Genomic DNA, 21,569 nt, shown 5'->3' with positions numbered 1-21,569 from the left:
CCAATTTCCCTTGATTCATGGACCTATGAACTACTGTTCCTATGAACTACTGTTCTTTACAGCATGAGACTTTACTTCTATCACCAACTTTACTTCTATCACATCCACAACTAGGTGTTGTTTCTGCTTTGGCTCCGTCTCTTCATTCTTTCTGGAGTTATTTCTCCACTAATCTCTAGTAGCATATTGGGCCCCTACCGACCTGGGGAGTTCATCTTTCAGTGTCATATCTTTTTGCCTTTTCCTACTGTTCATGGGGTTCTCAAGGCAAGAATAGTGAAATGGTTTGCCATTCCCTTCTCCAATGGACCACGTTTTGTCAGAACTCTCCACCATGACCTGTTCATCTTGGGTGGCCCTACACGGCATGGCTCATAGTTTCATTGAGTTAAACAAGGCTGTGGTCTATGTGATCAGTTTGATTAGTTTTCTGTGATGGTGGTTTTCATTCTGTCTGCCCTCTGATGGAGAAGGATAAGAGGCTTATGAAAGCTTATTGATGGGAGAAACTGACTGAGGGCAAAACTGGGTCTTGTTCTGATGGGTGGGGACATGCTCAGTAAATCTTTAATCCAATTTTCTGTTGATGGGTGCGGCTATGTTCCCTCCCTGTTGAATATACCAAATGATCTATGCTGTAATACTCCATTCTAAGTATTTGAATATTGGCCTAAAATAATTCAAATCAATTCAACCCAATAACTATTTAATAAACAGCTCCTAAAAAAGTGTTAGTTGCTCAGTCATGACTCTTTGCAACCCTATGGACTGTAGCCAGCCATGCTCCTCTGCAGGCAAGAATACTGGAATGTGTTGCCATTTCCTTCTCTTCCCGACTCAGGGATCAAACTCAGATCTCCTGCATTGCAAGCAGATTCTTTACAGTCTGAGCCACCAGGGAAGCAATTTCAATCAATTCAACCCAGTAACTATTTAATAAACAGCCCCTATCTGGGGATCAACTGCCTAGACACTGTGTGCTAGGTTCTTCATAGACCTTTTGTCATTAATGCTAACAATCTCACATAAAAGGTACTATTATCCTCATTTTACAGAATAATAAAACATGGCTCAGAGGGATTAATTTGCTTGTGCCTTTCACACAACCAACAGGAGAAAAGGCTGGTATCAGGGTCCTTTGGACTGAGACCCCTCCACAGGGCAACATGGCCCAAACTTCCACCTGCCCTCAGAGAGCATTCAGAAAATGTCATCAACGTTGCTTTCCATGTAAATACCGTGATCAGAGCAACTGGGAGAAACCCCTTGGATACCTAACTGGCTCTCTCTAGTACATCAGAATAATAATGCCACAGCAAACAATAAAACCAATACAAAGTTTCTAAGGAAAGAGCTGTGCCAAGGACTTTTTGCGGCCAGCTTCTTTCTCTTTCTCAATTGCTAGCAAAATTAAAAGCTGAACAGAATAATATTGTCTTTCATTGGTTTAGGGATCAGATAAACAGATTCCTTCTGTAAAACCAAAAACCAGAAGTTTAAGTCTCCAAACATAAATGTCTATATAATCTTAAATATCAGAAATCCCCTTGAAAAATCTCAAGAATGAAATTTCAATTTAAAATATCTATAAATAGCACAGAATTGAGCAAAATGTAAGTGGAATGAGAAAATGGGTGAGAGGCCCTTTTGCTATCTTTATAGAATAAAATCCTTTAGGGAATAGAGGCAGTGTTCTAAGAATAGAAACAACATTTCTCCCTGAATACCCCATGACTCCCAAACACCACTACATTTTCATCTGACATCCTCAGGCAGCTTTCTGTTTCTCCCCCAAAGAAAAGGCAGGGACATATCTGGTGGCAACATCTCAGCATCTCTGAATATTAGACGATGCATAGAATAAGAAAAAGAACATTACTAGGGAAATGTTTTCCATAATCTCACCAAAGAGCAGTAGAGGCAGCCAAGAAAAAGCTAGTAATCTGTTAACAAATGCTCTCACTGACCTCCATTCCCATTCCCATAGAACAGAGGGCAGCTGAATAGCAGGCAGGAAACAAAGGAAAATGGCCCTAATCACCAACGGTCTCCACGGCCTACTCTCCCACCACCAACCACTTATGGAGTTCCCACTATAGGCAATATGTGTGTGCACACATGCACACGCGCTAAGTTGCTTCAGTCATGTCTGGCTCTGTGCGACCCTATGGACTGCAGCCTGCCAGGCTCCTTTGTCCATGGGATTCTCCAAGCAAGAATACTGGAATCGGTTGCGATGCCCTGCTCCAACTGTAGGCATTAGGAATACAAAAATAAATGGCATATTAGATTGGATTTCTCTATTAAACACTCCCCATAGAACATTGCACTTCTTTGTAGCACTCATTACAGGATCACATTTCTGTCTTTTTAGACATGTGTTAAATCTTAAGATACTTGTTCATGGAAATGTAAAATGGTGCAGCCACTATGAAAAACTGTATGGCAGTTTCTCAAAAAATTTAAAAATAGAATTATCATAGGATCCAGGAATTCCATTTCTGGTCTACAGCCAAAAGAACTCGAGACAGGATTTTGAAAAGATATTTGCACACTCACTGTGAGCATTCTCACAATAGGCAAGAGGTGAAATAAACCCAGTTGTCCACTGATAGATAAAGGGACAAATAAAATTGTGTCTATACATACAAAGGATTATTCAGCTTTAAAAAGAAAGAAACATGCTACAACATGAATGATGCTTGAGGACATTATGTTAAGTGAAATAAATCAGTCACAAAAAGAAAATTACTGTATGATTCCATTTATATGAGGCACCTAGCATAGTTCGGAGAAGGCAATGGCACCCCACTCCAGTACTCTTGCCTGAAAAATCCCATGGACGGAGGAGCCTGGTAGGCTACGGTCCATGGGGTCGCTAAGAGTCGGGCTCCACTGAGCGACTTCACTTTCACTTTTCCCATTCATGCACTGGAGAAGGAAATGGCAACCCACTCCAGTATTCTTGCCTGGAGAACCCCAGGGATGGCGGAGCCTGGTGGGCTGCCGTCTACGGGGTCGCACAGAGTCAGACACGACTGAAGCGACTTAGCAGCAGCAGCAGCAGCATAGTTACATTTATTGAAACAGGAAGTGGGGTGGATGTTGCCAAGGGCTGGGGGAAGAGGGGAAACTGTGTTTAATGAGTGTAAAATTTCAGTCGTGCAAGATGAAAATGTTTTAAAGATTCACAACAATGTGAACATACTCAGCATTACTGAACTATACTTAAAAATAGTTAAGATAGTAAATTTTCTATTGTTGTTCAGTCGCTAAGTCATGTCTGACTCTTTGTGACCCCATAGACTGCAGCACGCCAGGTTTCCCTGTCCTTCACTCTCTCTTAGAGTTTGCCCAAGTTCATGTCCATTGAGTCAGTGATGTTATCTAGCCATCTCATCCTCTGCTGCCCCTTTTTCTTTTTGCCTTCAATCTTTTCCAACATCAGGGTCTTTTCCAATGAGCTGGCTCTTCACATCAGGTGGCCAAAGTATTGGAACTTCAGCTTCAGCATCAGTCCTTCCAATGAATAGTCAGGGTTGACTTCCTTAGAATTGACTGGTTTGATCTCCTTGCAGTCCAAGGGACTCTCAAGAGTCTTCTCCAGCACCATAGTTTGAAAACATCAGCTTTCTTTATCGTACAGCTCTCACATTTGTACATGACTACTGGGAAAACCATAGCTTTGACTACACGGACTTCTGTCAGCAAAATGATGTCTCTGCTTTTTAACATGCCATTAGAGTTCCAAAGCATAGGAAGGAGAGATAAGAAAGCTTTCCTCAGTGGTCAATGCAAAGAAATTGTGAAAAACAATAGAATGGGAAAGACTAGAGATTTTTTCAAGTAAATTAGAGATACCAAGGGAACATTTCATGCAAAGATGGGCTCAATAAAGGACAGAAATGGCATGGACCTAACAGAAGCAGAAGATATTAAGAAGAGGTGGCAAGAATACACAGAAGAATTGTACAAAAAAGATCTTCACGACCCAGATAATCACGATGGTGTGATCACTCACCTAGAGCCAGACATCCTGGAATGGGAAGTCAAATGGGCCTTAGGAAGCATCACTACGAACAAAGCTAGTGGAGGTGATGGAATTCCAGTTGAGCTATTTCAAATCCTGAAAGATAACGCTGTGAAAGTGCTGCACTCAATATGCCAGCAAATTTGGAAAACTCAGCAGTGGCCACAGGACTGGAAAATGTCAGTTTTCATTCCAATGCCAAAGAATGCTCAAACAACCGCACAACTGCACTCATCTCACACGCTAGTAAAGTAATGCTTAAAATTCTCCAAGCTAGGCTTCAGCAATATGTGAACCATGAACTTACAGATGTTCAAGCTGGTTTTAGAAAAGGCAGAGGAACCAGAGATCAAATTGCCAATATCCGCTGGATCATTGAAGAAGCAAGAGAGTTCCAGAAAAACATCTATTTCTGCTTTATTGACTACGTTAAAGCCTTTGACTGTGTGGATCACAATAAACTGTGGAAAATTCTGAAAGAGATCGGAATACAAGACCACCTAACCTGCCTCCTGAGAAACCTGGGTGCAGGTCAGGAAGCAACAGTTAGAACTGGACATGGAACTACAGACTGGTTCCAAATAGGAAAAGGAGTACGTCAAGTCTGTATACTGCCACCCTGCTTATTTAACTTCTATGCAGAGTACATCGTGAGAAACGCTGGGCTGGATAAAGCACAAGCTGGAATCAAGATTTCTGAGAGAAATATCAATAACCTCAGATATGCAGATGACACCACCCTTATGGCAGAAAGTGAAGAAGAACTAAAGAGCCTCTTGATGAAAGTGAAAAGTGGAGGGTGAAAAAGTTGGCTTAAAACTCAACATTCAGAAAACTAAGATCATGGCGTCCAGTTCCATCACTTCATGGCAGATAGATGGGGAAACAGTGGAAACAGTGGCTGACTTTATTTTTTCGGGCTCCAAAATCACTGCAGATGGTGATTGCAGCCATGAAATTAAAAGATGCTTACTCCTTGGAAGGAAAGTTATGACTAACCTAGATAGCATATTAAAAAGCAGAGACATTGCTTTGTCAAAAAAGGTCCGTCTAGTCAAGGCTATGGTTTTTCCAGTAGTTGTGTATGGATGTGAGAGTTGGACTATAAAGAAAGCTGAGCACCGAAGAATTGATGCTTTTGAACTGTGGTGTTGGAGAAGACTCTTGAGAGTCCCTTGGACTGCAAGGAGATCCAACCAGTCCATCCTAAAGGAGATCAATCCTGGGTGTTCATTGGAAGGACTGATGTTGAAGCTGAAACTCCAATACTTTGGGCACCTGATGTGAAGAGCTGACTCATTGGAAAAAACCCTGATGCTGGGAAAGATTGAGGGCAGGAGGAGAAGGGGACGACAGAGGATGAGGTGGCTGTATGGCATCACTGACTCAATGGACATGGGTTTGGGTGGACTCAGGGAGTTTGTGATGGACAGGGAGGCCTGATGTGCTGCAGTTCATGGGGTTGCAAAGAGTCAGACATGACTGAGCGACTGAACTGAACTGAACTGAAGGTTTGCCAAAGATTTCTTTTCAAGGAGCAAGCGTCTTTTAATTTCATGGCTGCAGTCACTGTCCATGGTGATTTTGGACCCCAAGAAAACAAAATCTGTCACTGCTTCTTCCACTTTTTCCTCTTTTATTTGCCATGAAGTAGTGATGGGACCAGATGCCATGATCTTTGTTTTTTGAATGTTGAGTTTCAAGCCAGCTTTGTCATTCTCCTGCTTCATCCTCATCAAAAGGCTCTTTAGTTCCTCTTCACTTTCTGCCACTAGAATGGTATCATCTGCATATCTGAGGTTACTGATATTTCTCCCTGCAATCTTGATTCCAGCTTGTGATTCATCCAGGCCCAGTGTTTCATATGATGTACCCTGCATATAAGTTAAATAAGCAGGGCGACAATATATAGCCTTGACGTACTCCTTTCCCATTTTGAACCAGTCTATTTTTCCATGTTCAATTCTAACTGTTGCTTCTTGACCTGCATACAGGTTTCTCAGAAGACAGGTACAGTGGTCTAGTATTCTCATCTCTTTAAGAATTTTCCAGTTTTTTGTGATCCACACAGTCAAAGGCTTTAGCATAGTCACTGAAGCAGATGTTTTTTCTGGAATTCTCTTGCTTTTTCTATGACCAGTGAATGCTGACAATTTGATCTCTGGTTCTTCTGCCTTTTCTAAACCCTGCTTGTACATCTGGAAGTTCTCAGTTCACAGAAGGCTGAAACCTAGCTTGAAGAATTTTGAGCATAATTTTGCTAGCTTGTGAAATGAGCGCAATTGTTTGGTGGTTTGAACAGTCTTTGGCATTGCCCTTCTTTAGGATTGAAATGAAAACTGACTTTTTCCAGTCCTATGGCTCCTGCTGAGTTTTCCAAATGTACTGACATATTGCGTGCAGCACTTTCACTGCTGATGAAGTGCACATCATCCCTTGCACTTCACTTCAACTTTAAACAATTTTTAATTAACAAAAGACTTGTTTGTCCCTATATTTTTATTATTTAAGCACAAATCCTTGCATATAGAAGATGCTTAATAAATATTTATTAGACAGATAGATGGAGGAATGGATAAATGGATGGATGGACTGGACAGATGGGAATGTAAAGAGAAGTGCAACATATAAACCAATAATTACTATGCCATGTAAACATTGAGAAATGGGCCTTGGATATATGAATTGGAGAGGTCTTGCTATGGTTGGTTTTGACATAACATTTTTCACATATAATTACTTTGTTTTATCAACCAACACCACAAAATAGATTCACTTCTATTCAGTTGATTAATTCTTATTTTTTTTTATTTCTCTTCACTACAGTATAATCTGTCTTCTGACCTACATGATATTATAATAGAAAAATCCATTTTCTGTCACCTTTGCTTTTTATAGCTCCTTTCTTAATCCAAAAGGGTAATATGAAAGAAAGCTTACACTCAACACTGCAGAAGAGGAAAGCAGGTGATAAGTTGCTTGCCTCTATGTTATTAATCAACTGTCCTCTGGGGCATAGTGTTATGAAGCTGTGCCATGTAATAAAGAGAGGCAAAAAGAATAATCTCCATTTTCTGACTCTGAAGTGCAGGCATGTGCTATAAAACTAAATTGACATCTGTTAGGAGGCTTGTCACATGAACGGTTTTTTCCTGCAGAATCTGGAATAAATTAGATCTTAAAATAAAACTTGGAACAGAGAGGCTGCTTTACATAATTCCTTCTAATGTTGTGCTGTGAACCTATCGCACTGATTTTAAAGAGAAGTTCTTATAAGAAATGTTTCATTATCATTTTAATTGCAAAAATGTTGAATGTCACATTCCATGCTAGGAAATTTGTGTTTTTACAAAGGTCCTTATGTTTTTAACTAAAAAGTGGCAAATGAAATCTTCCTTTTCTAATATTTCACAGTTAAAAAAAATAAATCCACTTTTACCTCCAACTAAAACTGTGACCACCTTTCCCCAAGCACTTGGAGCCTGCTGGATGGGTGGTTTATTATGCATGGGCACCTCAGAGGCTGGCATGGCTGTGCTCCTGAAGCAGAAATCGCCAGCCTGGGTTTGACCTCACAGATTTGTTCAGGAATCTCTCCCTCAGAGGATTCATTAATATGATAGCAAGTTCTTGGGGCTCTTACTGTCAAAAGGCATTAAGCATTTTTTAACACACATGAAGTAACTTGCAGATCTGCCTGACCTAGTGAATCAGAGCTGCATAGTGCCGAATGTAGTAACGTTCCTCTGTCGACCTACTGTTAGGAAAGGAAGTCATAAAAAAGGAAACCTTTATGGGCACCTGGAGCTTAGAGCCTCCCTCGCCTCCCTCAGGATTCACTTCGCTCTCATTCCCCAAAGTTTGTCAAAATGGCAAGATTCTCAGACAAATGCGCCAACCTTGGTACACAGCAATGAAGAAAAACAAATGCCAGCTCTCTGGAGGCTAATTTCCTCCATATGTGAAATCTTCCTCTTTGGTAATAATAACGGGTCCCTTGGAAAGTCTTGAAGGAGACAGTCACAGTGGTCTATAAAATCAAGTCCCAAATCTGGCTCCACGAATACCCCTCATTCATCTCTATCACTAGCATCAGTTTATTTGCTGGACAGTCTTCTCAAATGGCAGAGATCTGTACCACTCACCCTACAATAAGGAAAACTAAGGCACAGAGGACAAAGAGACTTAGTGAGGAGCCAGGGAGTGAGGCTCCAAAAGCTGACAGGCAGGCTCTGGACCCTCTTCCTGTTTAAAGCATTCTATACACAGCAGGGATGAGCGATTTGCAAATGGAAGGCTGAGCCTCTGAAGTCCTCTCTATCCATGGAGGTTTCTCAAACGGTGATCTTCATACCATCTGGGGTAGAATGGTGATCTTCATACCATCTGGGGTAGAATGGGGTGCGGTTGGTTAAAAATACAGATTTCCTGAGCTCCATGCCAGATTAGCTAAATCAGAATCTCTGAGCTTCGTCTTGGGTCTGACATCTGAGTCAAGCTCCCTTAAGAAGATTGGATTCTCTGACTGTGGCATGTTGCTGTTACTTTTGGTTTGTTTTCTGGTGTTCTGAATTCTAACACTGAAATCTGAGAAACCTGTAGTTACACAGGTGGGAGTGGGTCTCCAGATTCCAGAGCACTGTTCACACACAATCTTTCCAGTCATGGCTTTTGGCCAAGGGAAACTAAGGGAGAACACATCTAAGGAAACAAAAACTGTAGCTCAATCCAGACTCACTGAGTGGTTTGAAAATCATTAAGAGTCAAGACTTTTTGTTTCACAGCAAATCTCGCCATTATACATGAGTGAATATGGTAAAAAGCTAAAACTCATTTCCTCAATATTGAGTGTAGAAGTTCTCGACTCACGTTCTCAAGACGACTTGTCCTTAGGGTCCACTGCAGATTGATGGAGGATGAAAGATGTCTCTGCATTTCAAATCGCAATTCAGTACCATGAATGACTCATTACTCTTAAATTGCCACTGGCTTATTTCACAGAAACACAGCACCATCATGATTAAATATAATAGCAATTCTGCAAGATGAAGTTGCTTTCAAATACACAGATAGATACACACCTCTCTTTGAAAAAAAAAGAATATAAACAAGTCTAAGTAGAAGATTCTTCTGGGCCCTAAAAGAATGGAAGCTGTGGTACATATACACAATGGAATATTACTCAGCCATTAAAAAAAATACATTTGAATCGGTTCTACTGAGATGGATGAAACTGGAGCCCATTATACAGAGTGAAGTAAGCCAGAAAGAAAAACAACAATACAGTATACTAATGCATATATATGGAATTTGAAAGATGGTAACGATAACCCTATATGCGAGTCAGAATAAGAGACACAGATGCATGGAACAATTTTATGGACTCTGAGGGAGAAGGTGAGGGTGGGACGTTCTGGGAGAATAGCATTGAAATATGTATATTATCGTATGTGAAACAGAACACCATTCCATGTTCGATGCATGAGACAAGGGCTCAGGGCCAGGGCAATGGGATGACCCAGAGGGATGGGATGGGGAGGGAGGTGGGTGGGGGGTCCAGGAAGGGGAACACATGTAAACCCATGGCTGATTCATGTCAATGTATGGCAAAAACTATTACAATATTGTAAAGTAATTAGCCCCCAACTAAAATAAATAAATTTATTAAATAAATAAATAAAGAGCCACTGAAAGATAAAAAAAAAAAAAAAAAAGAATCACCTGGACTTCTACCTTTACCACAGCATATCTTGTTTCCATGCAGTTTTCCACCCAAATGTTCTTTTGAAATATCAGTGACTAAAGCTTCTGGATGCTCATGCTGCTGCTGATTAATTCCATAGTAGGTTGCTGCTGCTGCTGCTGCTGCTGCTGCTGCTAAGTCGCTTCAGTCATGTCCGACTCTGTGTGACCCCATAGATGGCAGTCCACCAGGCTCTGCCGTCCCTGGGATTCTCCAGGTAAGAACACTGCAGTGGGTTGCCATTTCCTTCTCCAATGCATGAAAGTGAAACGTGAAAGTGAAGTCGCTCAGTCGTGTCTGACCCTTCGCGACCCCATGGACTGCAGCCTACCAGGCTCCTCCGTGGATGGGATTTTCCAGGCAAGAGTACTGGAGTGGGGTGCTATTGCCTTCTCCTAGTAGGTTGTAGGAAAAGGTAAATTATTCAAACTTTGATATCCTGCACGTTTTATTTAGAAAGGTACCAGGGAGAAAGTCAGGTGGACAAGTATATATTTCCTGAGCACTTCACTAGGTAGTCAGGATGGGGCTATGTACAACGAAGGGTATCTTGGGTACACAGTTTAGATGGAAGCACATGTCTGAGAAGCAGAGGTCCAGCTGCAGGGTAAAGCCAATAGTCATCTAGGACTCAGGCATGTCTGGGCCTTGCACTGGTATGGCAGATGACCAAGTGACATTTTCATGAAGGAGAAGAAAAAATTTCTCCTGAGAAAAAATTTGTCTCAGAAAAACAGCATGTCTAGTATAGAAAGCTGGTGCAATAGGTTGGCATAGCAAGAAAATGACCTGGAGCACAGCATAGCATCTGTGCCTCACTCCACCCTTGGTAAGGACTTAGACTAGAGTGAAAGGACATCAAGAGAGCACAGAGTGGCTCAGTTCCCAGCAATGACAACTACTATTAATATCCTCTGCTCCTGTGTATTTCAGACTGTGGTACAGACATTGTTACTCAATGTATGGTCCCTAATCAGCAGTATCAGCATTGTTTCGGAGCTTCCTAGAAATGCAGAGTCTTGGGCCTCACCCCAAACCTCCTAAGTCAACATCTACTTTTTCATTAGATTCTCCAGGTGGTTCACATACATAATAATATACGAGAAATATTGGTATAGAATATTATTGGGGGCAATATAAATAAGCATTTCAAAATCTTTTGTTTTATTAAGGCATTTTTAATGTATATAGGAAAAAAACTGGAACAGTTGACAATTGAGTCCATGGATACTATGTCTGCAGATAATTCTAAGGAAGAAAGGTGAATTAGTTAAAAAAAAAAAAAAATGAAGGCAAGATGCACACCCTCCCCATTGTACCAAATGCAAAGCAAAAAACAGAATGATAAGCGAGGGAGGGGACAGAAAGATCAAAGCAGGGCTCAAAAACAAGGTGAACATCTCCAGGGACCAGAACATAACGCAGTAAGCAGGACTGAAGCCAGGACATGCTGGGCTCTGGCATAAAGCAGGTAGCATCTCCTATAGATGGGGTGCATCTCCTACAAAGAACAGGAACTAAAAGTGCTCCCATGACAAAGCAGCTGAGCCATATTTACTGATTAAAGCCAAGGGCTGAAGTGGAGTTCCCTGGACTCAGAAAGGAGCCCAAAATAAATTGCTGAAAACCACTAACTGGGGCTATGGCTTAAAACCAGTCATTGGTCTAGGGAGGTAAGAGAAGAGAGGCTCACTCTTGCAAACAGCAAATGAGCCAGATCCAGACAATTCAGTAACTGGATATTCCCATTATCACTGAAGAAGCAGGAGCCCCCAGGTGCTTATATAAGACCAGGCCCTGAAGGCTACTGTAAAATCACTAGGCAGAGAAGGGTGGAACCAAAAAGGAAAGAAAAAGCAAAACCAAACCAAAAGCCTTTCACTGAAAATGAGCTAACAAATTGAATTTGAAAATACACACAAAATCAAATGATGAAAAACAGCCAACCAAAACAATAACTGGAACATTACTTCATTGAGAGAGTAAATTAATTTTGTTGAACAGTCTGACTAAAGTTTAAGTAGTTCAGTTCAGTTCAGTCACTCAGTCGTGTCCGAATCTTTGCGACCCCATGAATTGCAGCACGCCAGGCCTCTCTGTCCATCACCAACTCCCGGAATCTACCCAAACCATGTCCATCGAGTCGGTGATGCCATCCAACCATCTCATCCTCTGTCGTCCCCTTCTCCTCCCGCCCCCAATACTACCCAGCATTAGGGTCTTTTCCAATGAGTCAACCCTTCGCATGAGGTGGCCAAAGTATTGGAGTTTCAGCTTCAACATCAGACCTTCCAATGAACACCCAGGATTGATCTCTTTTAGGATGGATTGATTGGATCTCCTTGCAGTCCAAGGGACTCTCAAGAGTCTTCTCCAACACAACGGTTCAAAAGCATCAATTCTTCGGCGCTCAGCTTTCTTCACCGTCCAACTCTCACATCCATACATGACCACCGGAAAAACCATAGCCTTGACTAGACGGACTTTTGTTGGCAAAGTAATGTCTCTGCTTTTAAATATGCTATCTAAGTTGGCCATAACCTTCCTTCCAAGGAGTAAGTGTCTTTTAATTTCATGGCTGCAATCACCATCAGCAGTGATTTTGGAGCCCAAAAAAATAAAGTCTGACACTGTTTCCACTGTTTCCCCATCTATTTCCCATGAAATGATGGGACCAGATGCCATGATCTTAGTTTTCTGAATGTTGAGCTTTAAGCCAACTTTTTCACTCTCCCCTTTCACCTTCATCAAGAGGCTCTTTAGTTCTTCTTCACTTTCTGCCATAAGGGTGGTGTCATCCGCATATCTGAGGTTATTGATATTTCTCCCGGCAATCTTGATTCCAGCTTGTGTTTCTTCCAGCCCAGCGTTTCTCATGATGTACTCTGCATATAAGTTAAATAAGCAGGGTGACAATATACAGCCTTGACTGACTCCTTTTCCTATTTGGAACCAGTCTGTAGTTCCATGCCCAGTTCTAACTGTTGCTTCCTGACCTGCATACAGGTTTCTCAAGAGACAGGTCAGATGGTCTGGTATTCCCATCTCTTTCAGAATTTTCCACAGTTTATTGTGATCCACACAGTCCAAGGCTTTCACATAGTCAATAAAGCAGAAATAGATGTTTTTCTGGAACTCTCTTGCTTTTTCGATGATCCAGCGGATATTGGCAATTTGATCTCTGGTTCCTCTGCCTTTTCTAAAACCAGCTTGAACATCTGGAAGTTCACAGTTCACGTATTGCTGAAGCCTGGCTTGGAGAATTTTGAGCATTACTTTACTAGCATGTGAGATGAGTGCAATTGTGCGGTAGTTTGAGCATTCTTTGGCATTGCCTTTCTTTGGGATTGGAACGAAGACTGACCTCTTCCAGTCCTGTGGCCACTGCTGAGTTTTCCAAATTTGCTGGCATATCGAGTGCAGCACTTTCACAGCATCACCTTTGAGGATTTGAAATAGCTCAACTGGAATTCCAATACCTCCACTAGCTTTGTTCATAGTGATGCTTTCTAAGGCCCACTTGACTTCACATTCCAGGATATCTGGCTCTAGGTGAGTGATCACACCATCGTGATTATCTGGGTCGTGAAGATCTTTTTTGTACAGTTCTTCTGTGTATTCTTGCCACCTCTTCTTAATATCTTCTGCTTCTGTTAGGTCCATACCATTTCTGTCCTTTATCGAGCCTATCTTTGCATGAAATGTTCCTTTGGTATCTCTAATTTTCTTGAAGAGATCTCTAGTCTTTCCCATTCTGTTGTTTTCCTCTATTTCTTTGCACTGATCGCTGAGGAAGGCTTTCTTATCTCTCCTTGCTATTCTTTGGAACTCTGCATTCAGATGGGAATATCTTTCCTTTTCTCCTTTGCTTTTCGCTTCTCTTCTCTTCCCAGCTATCTGTAAGGCCTCCTCAGACAGCCATTTTGCTTTTTTGCATTTCTTTTCCATGGGGATTTTCTTGATCCCTGTCTCCTGTACAATGTCACGAACCTCTGTCCATAGTTCATCAGGCACTCTGTCTCTCAGGTCTAGTCCCTTAAATCTATTTGTCACTTCCACTGTATACTCATAAGGGATTTGATCTAGGTCATACCTGAATGGTCTAGTGGTTTTCCCTACTTTCTTCAATTTAAGTCTGAATTTGGCAATAAGCAGTTCATGATCTGAGCCACAGTCTGCTCCCGGTCTTGTTTTTGCTGACTGTAGAGAGCTTCTCCATCTTTGGCTGCAAAGAATATAATCAATCTGATTTCAGTGTTGACCATCTGGTGATGTCCACGTGTAGAGTCTTCTCTTGTGTTGTTGGAATAGGGTGTTTGCTATTACCAGTGCGTTCTCGTGGCAAAACTCTATTAGCCTTTGGCCTGCTTCATTCTGTACTCCAAGGCCAAACTTGCCTGTTACGCCAGGTGTTTCTTGACTTCCTACCTTTGCATTCCAGTCCCCTATAATGAAAAGGACATCTTTTTTGGGTGTTAGTTCTAAAAGGACTTGTAGGTCTTCATAGACTCATTCAACTTCAGCTTCTTCGGCATTACTGGTTGGGGCATAGATTTGGATTACCGTGATATTGAATGGTTTGCCTTGGAAACAAACAGAGATCATTCTATCGTTTTTGAGATTGCATCCAAGTACTGCATTTCGGACTCTTTTGTTGACCATGATGGCTACTCCATTTCTTCTAAGGGATTCTTGCCCACAGTAGTAGATATAATGGTCATCTGAGTTAAATTCACCCATTTCAGTCCATCTTAGTTCACTGATTCCTAGAATGTCGACGTTCACTCTTGCCATCTCCTGTTTGACCACTTCCAATTTGCCTTGATTCATGGACCTAACATTTCAGGTTCCTATGCAATATTGCTCTTTACAGCCTCGGACTTTGCGTCTATCACCAGTCACATCCACAGTTGGGTATTGTTTTTGCTTTGGCTCCATCCCATCATTCTTTCTGGAGTTATTTCTCCACTGATCTCCATTAATATATTGGGCACCTACCAACCTGGGGAGTTCATCTTTCAGTGTCCTATCTTTTTGCCTTTTCATAATGTTCATGGGGTTCTCAAGGCAAGCATACTGAAGTGGTTTGCCATGCCCTTCTCCAGTGTACCACAGTCTGTCAGACCTCTCCACCATGACCCATCCATCTCGGGTGGCCCCACACAGCATGGCTTAGTTTCATTGAGATAGACAAGACTGTGGTCCATGTGATCAGATTAGCTAGTTTTCTGTAATTCTAGTTTCACTGTGTCTGCCCTCTGATGCCCTCTCGCAACACTTACCGTCTTACTTGGGTTTCTCTTACCTTGGGCCTTGGGTAATTCCTCTCGCCGCTGCCGGGCCCCAGCCCCCGGCCCCGCCTAGCCCCTGTCGGCCGCCGCCCCATTTTAGGGCAAAAGTAGGAAGTCAAGAGATACCTGGGTAACACGCAAGTTTCTCCTCAGAGTACAAAATCAAGCAGGGCAAAGTCTAACAGAGCTTTGTCAAGAGAACACTGGTCATAGAAAACATCCTCTTCCAACACACAAGAGACAACTCCACACATAAATATCACCAGATGGTCAATACCAAAATCAGATTGATTATATTCCTTGCAGCCAAAAATGAAGAAGCTCTATATAGTCAGCAAAAATGAGACCTGGAGCTGACTGTGGCTCAGATCATCACCTCCTTACTGAAAAATTCAGGCTTAAGTTGAAGAAAGTAGGCAAACCACTAGGCCATTCCATTATGACCAAATCAAATCCCTTATGATTATATAGTAGAAGTGACAAATAAATTCAAAGGATTAGATCTAACAGAGTCCCTGAAGAACTATGGATGGAGGTTCATAACACTATACAGCAGGTGATGACCAAAACCATCCAAAGGAAAAAAAAAATGCAAGAAGGCAAAATGGTTGTCTGAGGAGGCCTTAAAAATAGTTGAGAAAAGAAGAGAAGTGAAAGGTAAAGGAGAAAGGGAAAGATATACCCAAATGAACACAGAGTTCCAGAGAATAGTAAAGAGAGAAAAGAAAATCTTCTTAAGTAAACAATCCAATGAAATAGAGGAAAAACAATAGAATGTGAAATACTAGAGATATCTTCAAGAAAACTGGAGATATCAAGGGAAAATTTCATGCAAAGATGGGCACAATAAAAAGACAGAAATGGCAAGGACCTAGAAGAAGCAGAAGAGATTAAGAAGAGGTGGCAAGAATACACAGTAGAACTATACAAAAAAGAACTTAACAACCCAGATAATCATGATAGCGTGGTCACTCACCTAGAGACAGACACCCTGGAGTGTGAAGTCAAGTGGGACTTAGGAAGCATTACTACAAACAAAGCTAGTAGAGGTGATGGAATTTCAGCTGAGCTATTTCAAATCTTAAAAGGATGATGCTGTTAAAGTGCTGCACTAAATATGCTAGTAAATTCTGAAAACTCAGCAGTGACCAGAGGACTGGAAAAGGTCAGTTTTCATTCTAATCCCAAAGAAAGACAATGTCAAAGATGTTCAAACTACGATACAATTGTGTTCATTTTATATGCTAGCAAGGTTATGCTCAAAATCCTTCAAGCTAAGCTTCAGCACTAGGTGAACTGAGAACTTCCAGATGTACAAGCTGGGTTTAGAAAAGGCAGAGAAACCAAAGATCAAATTGCCAACATCTGCTGGATCACAGAAGAAGCAAAAGAATTCCAGAAAAACATCTACTTCTGCTTCAGTAACTATGCTAAAGCCTTTGACTGTGTGGATCACAACAAATTGTGGAAAATTCTTAAACAGATGGGAATATCAGACCACTTTATCTATCTGTCTCCTGAGAAACCTGTGTGTGGGAAAAGGAACAATAGTTAGAATCAAAGATGAAACAACAGACTAGTTCAAAACTGGGAAAAGAGTATGACAAGGCTGTATATTGTCCCCCTGCTTATTGAACTTACATGCAGAATGAAAGTGAAAGTTCTTCAGTCATGTCCAACTCTTTGCAACCCCATGGACTACACAGTCCTTGGAATTCTCCTGGCCAGAATACTGGACTGGGTAGCCATTCCCTTCTCCAGGGGATCTTCCCAACCCAGGGATCAAACCCAGGTCTCCTGCATTACAGGAGGATTCTTTACCAGCTGAGCTACCAGGGAATCCCAATATACAGAGTTCATCACTTGAAGTGCTGGGATGGATGAATCACAGGCTGGAATCAAGATTGCTGAGACAAATATCAACAACCTCAGATATGCAGATGATACCGCTCTAATGGCAGAAAGTGAAGAGGAATTAAAGAGCCATTTGATGAGGGTGAAATCGAAGAGTGAAAAAGCTGACTTGAAACTCAACATTCAAAAAACTAAGATCATGGCATCCAGCTCCATCACTTTATGGCAAATAGAAGGGGAAAAAGTGGAAGCAGTGACAAATTTTATTTTCTTAGGGTCCAAAATCACTGTGGGCGATGACTCGGCCATCAAATTAAAAGATGTTCTTTGGAAGGAAAACTATGACAAACCTAGACAGCGTATTAAAAAACAGAGACATCACTCTGCCAACAACGGTCCATAGAATCAAAGCTATGATTTTTCCAGTAGTGAGGTGCGGATGTGAGAGCTGGACCATAAAGAAAGCTAAGGGCCGAAGAATTGATGCTTTCAAATTATGGTGCTGGAGAAGACTCTTGGAGTCTCTTGGACAGCAAGGAGATCAAACCAGTCAATCCTAAAGGAAATCAACCCTGAATATTCATTGGAAGGAGTGATGCTGAAGCTGAAGCTCCAATACTTTGGCCACCTGATGCGAAGAACTGACTCATTGGAAAAGACCCTGATGCTGGGTCTTTTGAGGGCAAGAGGAGAAGGTGACAGGAGAGGATGAGATGGTTAAACAGCATCACTGACTCAATGGACATGAATTTGAGCAAACTCCGAGAGATAGTGAAGGACAGGGAAGCCTGGCGTGCTGCAGTACAAGGGGTCACAAAGAGTCAGACACGACTTAGTGACTGGAAAACAACAACAACAGGCTGTACATAAACTAAAACTGTATCTAAAAAATATGAAAATAAAGGACTCTATAATAGCGTTTCATATAAAACTAACGCCCCTCCCCCCAAAAAAGCTGGTATGGCAGAATCAACAGCAGACAAAACAGAACTTAAGGCAAAAGGGATTTCTAGAAATAAAAAAAGATATAATATATATACATGGTGGAATGTTTTCCCTGAAACTGTCTATCATTTTCCATTTCCAACAGCAAAGCATGAACAGTATTCCCAATAAGCATTTCAGGGTAGGGGAGTATTGACATATTGCTTATATGTGCAAACTCGATAAGCAAGAAGTAAAGGGAATCTTTTTGTGGTTTAATTTCAAAGTTCGTATTCTCTTAAACACAGCACCAACCACACAACAGAACTGTTGTTTTGTAATTAATGGTAGGCTCTCTGCCCAGGGAAGCAGAAAGTGGCATTCCCTTCAGAGTCCAAGGTGACACACAACCTTGGGGGCAGAGTCTTGGGTAAGGGAGGACTTAACCCCCAAGGCTGAACAGGCAGGAAGTCCAGCTCCAGCTTCATCACCTGACTGGCATCCCCAGCCACAAGGTCTACATCTGCTCTGTATTACTTCTCAGCAGCTTCTTTCATTTGCATACAGCACAGTATTTACTTTCTATACAATCGCCAGCAAAGCTGTTTGGTGCCCTGAGTCAGTTAACAAGAATAGTCTAAGACCAAGTCTGAAGGACCAATTCCCTTCAATTTCACACAAAGATTTCATTAAAAAGAACTCTTGACTAGCATTAGGTACAGTTAGCAATTTCCAGAGAAATCATTGATATATTTTCCCTGGAACAAAGAAAGGTAAAAAAGCTTCTATAAAATTTAGTAAAAACTTACTGAAATTATTAGAGAGGTGGGATGGGGAGGCAGATGGGAGGGAGTTTCAAAAGGGAGGGGATATATGTATACCTATGGTTGATTCATGTTGAGGTTTGAAAGAAAACAGCAAAATTCTGTAAAGCAATTATCCCTCAATAAAAACTAAGTTAATTAAAAAAAACTTACTGAAATTATTACTAAATAATTTCAGTTTACAATCAAATGACAACTTCACTCCAGGCACTCTGCTGGAAGTTTTCACCCTGTGTTCTCTGCTCTAATTCTCAGAAACAATCCATTTAGGTAGTATCATTGTCCTCATTTTATTGACAATCAAATTGAGGGCCAGAAAGGTTAAATGACTTGCCTGAGGACCCATGCCTCACACCTAGAGTAATGAGCCTTACAAAGGTAAGCTCTAATGCAGTCCTGTTATTCATATTATTATCAACATGATTATGACTGAAAATAATTTCTCATTAACCAGCCTGGATCATTTAGGGATACTCTGTGTAATAAAGTCTTATGATTAATATAAGCAGAAACCTCAGATTCGATATTTCTAATCACATTCTGGAAAAATTCAGATGCATAGTTACAGCAATAAGCACTCGGCCAAAAGAAGACAGTTAATCATTCCAAATAATGCTGAAACCAGGTGATATTTTTCCCTGACAGACTGGGCTTCTCATGCACATGCTTTTGCTGATGCAGCTGCTTCTCACTTGATGCTCTAGAAAGGTTTTTTGATTTACAGTTTGAAGTTAAAATTACCAGAGAGTTTTAAAAGCAGTATGAAAACCATATGCATCTTACTGTCACCATCTTAAGACTCTGTCTTTCATTTTTGCCTACATTTTTGCCTGAGTGACTGGAATCTAGGTATGGTTAAAGATAAGACAAATAACTGCTTAAAAGGGAAAACATCACAAAACTATATGAGATATTTTAAAGTCATGAAGTGAAAACAAAACAACAAAACCCCTTTGGTTTCTACAGTCACTTTCAGGAAAAATAAGTGAAGGAGACAAGGCAAACACACTGACATTTTTTAGTGTGTCTTTCCTATTTGTTTTCCCTGCCAGAGATACATCCTATTTATCAGGGTCTGTACACATGCTGAAAAATGAAAACAGACCTTGTCTGCTGCAGGCCAGAACCGAGGTTTCCTTTTATCTGGCACCACGTAGCTCCTAGAAGCATGTTCCTAATGGAAGCAATCATTCACCAATGGCTTTAGATTTTGTTGTTTTTGTTTTAAAGTATTCACCCAAAAAAAATCTTTATGAAAGAATATCAGTATCTTTTAAATTTTCAACAAGGGACTTTTTTTAAAAAAGGGGAAAATACATACGTGGCAATTCTGAGCCAGATCACTTTCATTATTTATGGGGTTTTCTTTCCTCCATTTTTTTTATTGTGGTAAAATGCACATAACATAAAATTACCACCTTAATCATTTTTACATGTCATTATTAGTGTTTTCAATAAAAATAATAGCCTTAGGAATATAAAAAAAAAATCCTTTAAAACATTTTTCCTTTTTAGGAATCTCTGTAAATATTTCTTCTGTGTGAGAAGCAGTGTTATAAGAGGCATGATATTTTATCTACAGCACAAAGGTTTGCCCACTGCAGCTCCCATGGAGTGAAACAATTCAGGTGTCTACCTGGTAGACATTTTTCATACAGTATGTGGCATAGATAAATTATATTCACACATCACTTTTTGAAGCCTCATTTTATCCTCACATTTACCAAATTTTTGGCTAAAATATTATCAAAAAAAGCAAAATGGCTTTGCGTTTCACCTCTAGATACTCAGTCTTTTCTTTGAAGAATGAGGGTGGAGGACCAGGGTATAAAAAGCATGAAGGGGGAGCAGTAAGACTCCTAAATGAATGCAAAGAATGAGTAGTTAGCTCTTTGAATAATCTAGAGTTGACATGCCAAAGGGTCAAGGCAATAATCTTCAGCCACAAAAAAAAAAAAAATATCTATGAAGGTAACAAACAGCAAAAACAAAATAAAATTCTGAAAAATGCTCTCACTTCTTTGGGTTCTGTTCAAAGATTTTTATCCCCAAACTCCTATATGTGTTTCATTAAGGCTCCTATTACATGCTAGTTACTCTCAATGGCAAAACAAAATACAAACACAAAATTCAAAACACATGCTAAAAGAACCCCAAATTCTTTGAAGTTGTTCTTGAAGAAGTTCCTGCTGTTCAATTAAAGAAAGCTTTTGTTTTCTGTTTTTTGGACTTTTTTAAAAGAGGAAGCTGAAGAAGAGGGGGAAGGGAAGGAAAAAGAACAATGCAGAGGAAGTCTTTCTATTAAAGATCAAGCAGCCAATTCAGGTTTAAAATTGAATTCCATATATATACTCTGTCTCAGGAACACTCATTCTGGCATGTCCTAAATTACATGCCATCTCTGGGGACAATAAGCCAAGGGAAGCCAAGCCCAAGAAGGGTTGGCAATCAAATGCAAGACAACTACACTCAGGAGAATTTCTCTAGCATCTACCCACAGAATGCAGTTGGTCACATTTACTAAAAACTGCTTTCAAAAAACACAGTTGAAAGATTAAGTTTCCTTTTGCTATCCATTCACAATAAAATATTTGTAGAGATTTGACATCTTTTGATATAATTGTATCAGTTGCAATACACATAATGTCTATTCAATTTTATAAAGTACATTTTAATCAAAGCTACACATATTTTCTGACATTTAAGAGCCTGGAGACCCAAAATTATTGTTACAACAGTGAGAAACATGATACACAAGCAATCTCTTATCAAACATAAACCTGGCTCTGATTACTTTTTGTATTTGAAGCTGATATAAGTAGTTTGCTCTGTTTGGAAATTTAAAATCAATTGCCAAATGGAAATGGTACTCTTGAGCCCGCCATCAGAGTTAGTTTCTTATT

General features: G+C 40.6%; 1 protein-coding gene across 3 annotated transcripts in view; it reads right to left on the bottom strand.

Moving 5' to 3' along the window:
* The window catches only part of METTL24 (methyltransferase like 24), a 163,504-nt gene that overhangs the window by 83,065 nt on the left and 58,870 nt on the right, over positions 1–21,569 (bottom strand). The window lies entirely within an intron of this gene.

Source organism: Giraffa tippelskirchi, chromosome 9, assembly GCF_054371585.1.
Source record: "Giraffa tippelskirchi isolate mGirTip1 chromosome 9, T2T-mGirTip1v1.2.pri, whole genome shotgun sequence".
In the NCBI taxonomy this organism is placed as follows: domain Eukaryota; kingdom Metazoa; phylum Chordata; class Mammalia; order Artiodactyla; family Giraffidae; genus Giraffa; species Giraffa tippelskirchi.
This window is presented reverse-complemented; position numbering and strand designations above follow the sequence as displayed.